Source organism: Aegilops tauschii, chromosome 5 (genome assembly GCF_002575655.3).
Source record: "Aegilops tauschii subsp. strangulata cultivar AL8/78 chromosome 5, Aet v6.0, whole genome shotgun sequence".
Classification (NCBI taxonomy): Eukaryota; Viridiplantae; Streptophyta; class Magnoliopsida; order Poales; family Poaceae; genus Aegilops; species Aegilops tauschii.
Window position 1 is genome coordinate 479685393 of NC_053039.3, and position 8775 is coordinate 479694167.

An 8775-nucleotide genomic window follows, 5' to 3' on the forward strand; every position below is an offset into this window, starting at 1 on the left:
GACTAGGCACAAGACGATTTGGTGCCCCTCGAAGATTACTGAAGACGGCGTTTCTCTACGGTTCTTTTCGGTGGATTTGAGTCGTAGGAAAGCCGTACTATTAAGAGGGGGTCCACTTTGGAAAGGTTTGGGTGGAATCATCACGTACACGTCTACTCGTTTTGCACCACCTTTCCTTTGGCTCTTTGGAGCATCCTCCGTCTCACCTTATCTATGCAAAATGAAGGACTCCTAGTGTTGCTGAACTGGGCTTGCGGTAGTACTGCTCTTGGGAGCGGTAGTACTGCAGGCCCTTGCGGTAGTACCGGTCACTGGCGCGGTAGTACCGCAAGTGCCCACGGTAGTACCACACCTTGGGAGCGGTGGTACCGTGGCCTCAGGCCAGGCGCTGCTGCTAGTGCGGTAGTAGGGGCGGATGTAATTTTTTACATCCGCGTCCTACGCGATAGTACCGCGCCATGGGCACGGTAGTACCGTGCGCTCTGGCCAGGCTCAGCAGCATGAGCGTCAGTAGGGGCGGATGTAATTTTTTACGTCTGCGCCCCACGCGGTAGTACCCCTCCAGGCTTGCGGTAGTACCGTGTCGGATTTTTGCATGGATCAAAACTCAGCGGAAGTTCGCCACGGATGTATTTTTATATGTCCGTGCCTTCCCAGCCTAGTCCATTCCTGCCTTGCGGTAGTACCGCAAGGGGGCGTGGTAGTACCGCGCCAGCGGTTCTACCGCTCCTTGCCTTAGCGCGTCAGGACTGGACTTAGGCTCTGCCGTGGCAGCGGTAGTACCACGGTGCGCCGCGGTAGTACCGTGAGCCCTTGCGGTAGTACCGCTTGTTTGGTGCGGTAGTACCGCAGGTCGCGGGCTGGTTAAGTGGATAACGGTTGGATTTGTTCTTTCACTATATAAGGGGTGTCTTCTTCTCCGAGTTGACTACCTCTTCCATCCCCAAACTCCATTTTCGCCCGATCTCTCTCCCTAGCCAATCAAACTTGTTGATTCTTTAGGGATTGGTTGAGAAGGCCCCGATCTACACTTCCATCAAGAGAAATTTGATTCCCCCACTAATCTCTTGCGGATCTTGTTACTCTTGGGTGTCTGAGCACCCTAGACGGTTGAGGTCACCGCGGAGCCATATTCCATTGTGGTGAAGCTTCGTGGTGTCGTTGGGAGCCTCCAATTAAGTTGTGGAGATAGCCCCAACCTTGTTCGTAAAGGTCCGGTCGCCGCCTCCAAGGGCACCAATAGTGGAATCACGGCATCTCGCATTGTGTGAGGGCGTGAGGAGATTACGGTGGCCCTAGTGGCTTCTTGGGGAGCATTGTGCCTCCACACCGCTCCAACGGAGATGTACTTCCCATCAAAAGGAAGGAACTTCGGTAACACATCCTCGTCTTCACCGGCTCCACTCTTGGTTATCTCGTACCTTTACTTGTGCAAGCTTATTTGTGTTATATCCCTTGCTTGCTTGTGTCCTTGTTGTTGTTGCATCATATAGGTTCCTCACCTAGTTTCATATCTAGACAACCTACTTTGATGCAAACTTTAAATTGGTAAAGAAAAGCTAAAAATTGTTAGGTGCCTATTCATCCCCCTCCCCTCTAGTCAACTATATCGATCCTTTCACCGTGAGCGACGAGCATACATGGGCCGGGGATGACTCCTAGAAGTGCATGCTCGAACGAAGTCTTCACCATTATGTCGACAAAAAATTTGAACTCCACAAAGAATCAATCCAACAAAAGTAATATGACACATAAACACAACATATTCGAATAACCGGCTCATAAAAACTGGAGTAATTTTGTTCATAAAACAGTACCTGAAGTTTTTTTTATTCTTTTAAAAATTCACAAACATTTTTTAAATTCACAAAGATTTTTTTAATTCATGGAGTTTTAATTTTGAAATTTTTAATGCTCGATTTTTTTGGTTTAGAAAACTTTAAAAAATATATGAATCAATTTTGAATTCATGAACATTTTATTAAACCTTGGATTCTTTTTCTGATTCGCCCAAAAAAAGTAAAAAAGAAAACGAAAAAATAAAATAGGAAACATAAAAATACAGGCGCCCGTGCCCCCGCACTCGGCTGGCCCAAATCGCGCAGGGGTACCCGTTTGGTAAGAGACGTGAGACGTGGAATTGCTGCTGCGTATGGGGCAATCATCCATGAAATACAGTTAAATTTATTGCCTTTTAATTCTTGTAACATAGTCCATGAGGGTAGGAGCTCAAATGTTGAGGCTCACAATCTAACTAAGCATGCTTTAAGGTTAGGGCTTGATCACCATGTTTGGTTTGGCCAACCCGATGGTATTCATTTCATCCCTGTAAACATTATGGCGGTTTGAATAAAGCTTCGCGAGATTGTCTTAAAAAAAATTCCGACTGGTGGAGTCACGGCCCAGATTGGAAGCACGAGTCCTACTACTCCCCGCGCGGTTTGTTCAAAAAACAATTTACGCCCCGCGCGGGAGCTGATCGATCCGACCCATGTCCCATGTTGAGTCAAAACAAATTCAAATGTTTCTAAAACCAAATATTTTATTTCGACATTAAAAAAATTGATAATGAAAAACATGCTTGTTCGTGTATAAAATGTCCGCCACCGCCATGAATTTTAAAATAAATACTCATCATGTATTTGAAAAAATATGCACCCACAGATTTGAAAAATGCCCATTACGTACTAAAAAATGTCCATCACATATAATAAAATTTTAATTCTCAAAAAATATTGTCCATTGTGTATTATAAAAATGTTCATCACACATTATTTAAAATTTCATGTTTATAAAACAGACAAAAAATAAAAGTAATTTAAAAGAAACATGAAAGAAAAGGGGGAAAAGTGAACAAATAAGGGGGAAAAGGTAAAAAGAATCACCCACCGCACTAGGTCGGCTAAGAGTATATATGCTCTACTATGCCTATGCATTTCGCCAAAAAAACTAGGCATGTGCATATTGGAGGAAAAAATTGACTTTGAGCTTGACCAAAAGGAGAGGCTTGCCTTCTCTTACTTATTCTTAACATATATACAGACGCAGATGCTCATACATATACACATACGCTCATTCTTATGAATGCACATACGCACACCCTAACCTATGAGCACCTCTATGAGACTGAGTTGGCATATCGTCTTGAGATTGACGAAGACATTACAGGCATCTTCGTAGTCAACGGGAACGTCTCTTCCCATTGAATGCATATTGCCGGAAAACCTAAAATAAATCCAGAAAAATGTGAGCACCATTGTCAAGTCTAGAAGTTGAACTCACGTGGACTGGGATACCACTGTCCTCCTAACCATCTAACCACAAATATCTCTCATCATATTTTTACAAAATACATACTTGTTATTAAAGGTAAGACTATAAAAATAACTCATTGTAGATCATATTGCTATTGCTTAAATTTTGTGGTGAACTGAGCGTAGCTCAGATGTTTAGATTCTTTGTTGTGGAACCAGCCCATCAGGGTTAAAGTTCTAGGCTTAGCATTGGTGCTCGTATTTTTTAGATTTATTTCAGAGTTTTTGATGATCTTCGCTCAGTGAGAGGAGACGTGCCCATCACAAAGGCGTCTGTGATGAATTCGTGAATCTTAAGATGTTGTGCCAGCTTGGTATCTTCAAGATGTTCGCAGGGGTAGGATATGCATGTGTGCGCTCATATAGACGAATGTATGTACTGGTAGTGGTACCGTGTTATGAAAATCTAAAGTACATGACGGCTTAAAATAAAAATGTATCATCAACCACGTGTCCTTATATTTACCAACGAAATTGATGTACACACGACATGTTATGGCCGATGTGCAGCCGATGCAGGCTCTACATTGTGAAATCGATGTGCATCTAATTTACAAAGAGCACTGCTACACAGACGACGATTGACGGACGATTTCATCATGACACTCCATATCGCACCATCCATTCAAAACGCTAATGTACAGGAAGTCGTTGGATTAGGCATCGGTCGAGGATCGTGCAAGCACATGTCGTCCGTGAAGTAGTTTCAATTTACAAACGGCCTGATGGGCAACGTCGTCTGAATATCGTGTGAAAAGCATAGGCTGAATAGCAATGCTCATTTACCAATGATCTTTACCAATCCCAGCGACCAATGGCGCGGCGTACTTCCAGTCAACCCGATCCGGATGAGCACCAAGTCGAAGGAAGTCGGCCGGCCAGGATGACGATAACGCCGGTGCGTGCGTCGGCTGTCACTCGTACGGCCGGGCGATCTTTAATCGTGCACCTGGCAGTACAATACTAGGTTGTCCTCGTCACGCGCTTGCCTTTTACGTGCAAGAAAATGATACTACGACCGTGCTAAAAATGACAAGAAGGCGTCGACGTCTCGCCGGAAACGTTGGCCACCTAAAATCTTTTCGCCCTGATCCGGATGGGAGTGGCGCCATCGCTCGACGTGGACATGGCCGCAAAAATACAAAAGGTGATCAATCCACGTACTAGCTTCGACCATCTAGAGCTAGCTACAGGTGATTGTATGAATATCTTGAGTAGAGTAATACATTTTTTCACCCGTAAAAAAAAAGAGGGCTCCGAAGCAAGCTATAGTATATACTGTGTGTGAGCACGCTGGTTGTTGTGATGTGCTTAGTTTTTTTTTTTTTTTTTTTTTTTTTTTTTTTGCGAAACGATGTGCTTGTTTTTTGAATCGATTTGGTTGTGAGCAATTGTGATAACCACTAGAGAAACAATGCGCCGTGGGGTTAATATATGCACGCCTGTCCCCTGTTCCATTTTGCTATCCTGGACGCTTGCTCGGGTGCAAATGCAACGATCGCCCATACATGCACGCGACCTAGGCAGCTGCTACCTGCTAGGGTCCAACCATCTCCGTCGCAATGGTGAGCGGTGAACAATCAAAGGAGGATGCGTGCGTGCACGTACGTTACGTGCGTACACCCAAGCACGTTGAGGGCACGCGATCAAGCGGACCCGGCCATGTGCATTGCATGAGCCGTGCGTGACTGTTAATTGGCTACTTACGTACGACGAGAAGACGCCGTGTCGACGTGGATTCGGTCCCAAATCAATCTTAGCCCCGTCGTTATCGTGCCCGGCTCTATGCTATGCACCAGCGCCGCCCATCTCTTTCCATCATGCATGCGTCCAACACGAGGTCGAGCCGACCACGTAACGTTGCTAGGTCTAGAGACAAGTCGCTACTGCCGTACGTTCAGCTGAATGAGTTTTTTTTCCTCCCCCGAAACAACTGCTTGATGGCATCCAACAGCACGAGGCCACGCCCGTGTCCGTGAGACGAGTGCGATAAATTCTTTTCGTAGGCGTGGCGTTGTTGGGCAACGCACGCGTGGTGGCAAAGTCCCTACGCTCCCGTTCACTCCCGTCGACCATATCGGTCCAAGCACGGCCCTGCACTGCACGCCGCAACGGCCGTGTCCGTCGCCCTCGCCGTCCACCGCCCCACGCCGGGTCACCCGGCCGAGACAAGCGCCGTACGCATCACACGGGAGAAACCAACCGCCAGCGCGACGCGCTCTACCCTACGCGGATGCCCCTCTTCTCTCTGGGGTTTGATCGATGCGTACGGTAACTACTCAAAAATAAAAAGAAGAGCGAAAAATCTTGTTACACAGGACAGACACAGGACACGCGCACTCACGTGCCCACGAGTGTGCTGTGTTGCCCAACCCAAAGCAGAACCAGAAAGCTGGGAACAAAAAAGCCGGCCAAATGCACAAGGGCCGGAGGGTTCTCACGTGCAGGAGCACCGGCGCTGGCGAGCTTTCCGACCGAGCAGGGCACCGCGTTTACGCCGCCTCAGGTTTGATTATTTACTTTGACGTGTGCCAACCGGCGGGTCACTGGGCACAAGTACCCGACAGCAGGAGTGCCTCGCTTCGTCTACGGGTAAAAGAAAATGCAAAACACGAGCGTTCCACGCTAAATTTACCGGCTACGGCACCTCTCTGTGAAGTGTGAGCGCGTTGCGCTGCGTGCCTAGCTAGCTTGAGGCGCCCGGCTTGTCTCGCCCGACGTGGCCCAACTTCGTGAGGCATCACGGTCCCTCTCCTGGATCTACGCCAAACAGATGCCTCGTCGAGGGCATCTACATTCGGACTTGACAAATCCGGCCCTCTAAACACCCGCAAACACGTCCACGGACAGCGTCGAACGGTCCCTTATTTGGCCTGCCTGACCGTCACTGTCACGTCCCTAGCCTTGCTATGCACTTGGACTGCTTGGTTGCTGCATCATGTCTAAATTTCATTTAAAGTTGAATTGGGGATTGTTAAACCCTAACACCAAATGAATTTAACTAGGTTCAAAATAAAAATATTTTCAATGAACCCAAAATGCCTTTCAAAAATGTTCATTATTTATGGAAAAAGGTTAAAACCTTCACCAGAGGTCATGCACATTTTTCCAAGCCATTTATGGTCTTTGAATTAATCCATATTGTATTTGAATTGGGGCATTTAAATACTATCAATATTTTCTAATGCTCCAACAATTCTGAAAATAGTTAAGGGCCTCTGTAATAATTCATTTAAATGCCCACAATTATTTTCAGGATTTATTAAGATGATTTGGGCTATAAACTAAATCAAAACGAAATAACAGAAATAGAAAACAGAAACAAATGAGAGAGAGAGAAGTGCTTACCTGTGCAGCCCATCAGAGCCGGCCCAGCTCCTGTGCTGGTCCAGCACTGTGCGGCCCAGCCCACCACAGCCGCCACCGTCTTCAACCTCCTGCCAGTAGGCAGGAGGGCGTGTGCTCGCCGCACGCGCGCGCCACCTCCACCCTGCCTGGCTGCCCCCTCGTTGCCCTGGGCGCCTCCCGCGACGCCATGCACACCCCGGACCCTCTCACTCTCTCTGGACCCCTCCTCCTCCTCTGCTCTCCCTTCCTCTCGTCACCGAACGCACCTGAGAGCGCCGCTTGCCGTAGCCATGACCACCGGCCACCCCTTGTCCCGTGATCGTGCCCAGCAGCTCCGCAATCGGGCACCACATCCCCAAGCCGAAGGAAACGAGCCGGAGGACTGTGCTTCGTCGCCAACGTCCTCGTCTTCACCGCCGGCGCCCGGAGATCGTCTCCGTCGATTCGTCGGTTTCCGTCCGTCCCCGAGGCCACTGACTTTCTGCGCCGCCTCCCTGTGAGCTCCTCATCTCTCCTCTTTGCTCGCCCCCTCCGTTCCCGTCCTCTAGCCATCGTTCCACAAGTGCCCCAAGCCCGGCTCCGCCGGCCATGACGCCGCTGTGGCCACTGTCACATAGAGCTGCAACCGAGCACATAGCCGTGCTCAGCGCAACGCCAGAAGCCCAAAACCCCCTCCAGCTGCCCCTGCCGTGCTTCGCAACACCGAAACCGCCGAGACCCGAACTCCGGCCGCCGCCTTGCTCGCCGCCGGCGCTGCTCCCGGCCACCCCGCTGCCTCCCGCCCGGTCCTTTGGATGCGGACGAGCAAGAGCTACTCCCCGGTGCCCTTAGCTCACCAAACCACCACCCGTAGCTCAAATCCGAGCCGAGCCGCCGTCGTTTTGGTCGCCGCCGGCAAGGCTCCGGCGACCGATGACGTGGCACCGTCATTAGGCGCTAACCCTGCTCCTTAAACTGCCCACAACCACTGACAGTGGGCCCCAGGCCTGGTCAAACCTCAGTCAGCGCTGGGTTTGACCGGGATTAGCCCTGTGTCGCTGACGTGTGGCCCCCACACGTCAGGTTTGACCTGGGTCAACCCAGTTGACTGCTGACACAGGCATGACACAGTGCTGACGCAATTAATCCTTTTCTGGATTTAAAATAATTCAGGAAATTCCAGAAAATCCTATAAACTTCTAAAAATCATAGAAAATAATCTATAACTCAGATGGAAAACATTTATATATGAAAAATGATCAGAAAAATCCAATCTATCCATCTGTACCATTTCCATGCATGTTAGAACAACTTATGACTACTGTTTAGGACAATTCAATTAAATGGCATTTAAGAAATCACATATGGAGTTTGAATTTGAATCTTTGATTCAAGCCAACTTCATTTAACTTGCTGCTAGTTGCATTAGCCCAAACCACAGCATATTGCCATGCCATGATCATGCATCATATTGTGCATTGCATTGATTGTATTTCTTCTCTGTTGCCGGTATTTGTCCCCTCTCGGTAGACGATGTTCCGACGTTGTGATCGCTGACACTAATGAAGACTCAATGCTATCTTCAGAAGTGCCAGGCAAGCAAAACCCCCTTGTTCATTCCGATACAATCCCACTCTCTCGCTCCTGCTCTCTTTTACTGCATTAGGACAACAACGCTTTATCTGTTACTTGCTGCGGTAGCTGAACCCCTTTATCCTCTGCATGACCTGTCATTGCCACAGTAAATAGATGAAACCCACTAGCATGAGTAGGAGTTGTTTGAGCCCTGATGTGCCTACTCATTCATGCTTGTTTGTCATGCCTGCTATTGCTTAGAGTTGTGTCAGGTCTGATTCATCGGGAATGAATTGGAATGTGGTGAACATGTCCTACTGTTGAGAGCTAAGTGTGTGAACACGATTTGGTAAAGGTAGCGGTGAGAGGCCATGTAGGAGTACATGGTGGGTTGTCTCATTGAAACCGTCCTCAGGAACTGAGTTCTGTGTTTGTGATCCATGAACAGTTACTACCACACATTGGAATGCTTAAGTGCCCCTCTCGACTTATTAATCAACTTGATCTCTGTCCAGGAGTTGCAACTAGTTTCTGGTGTTTGTAGGTAGTGTTAGTAGTC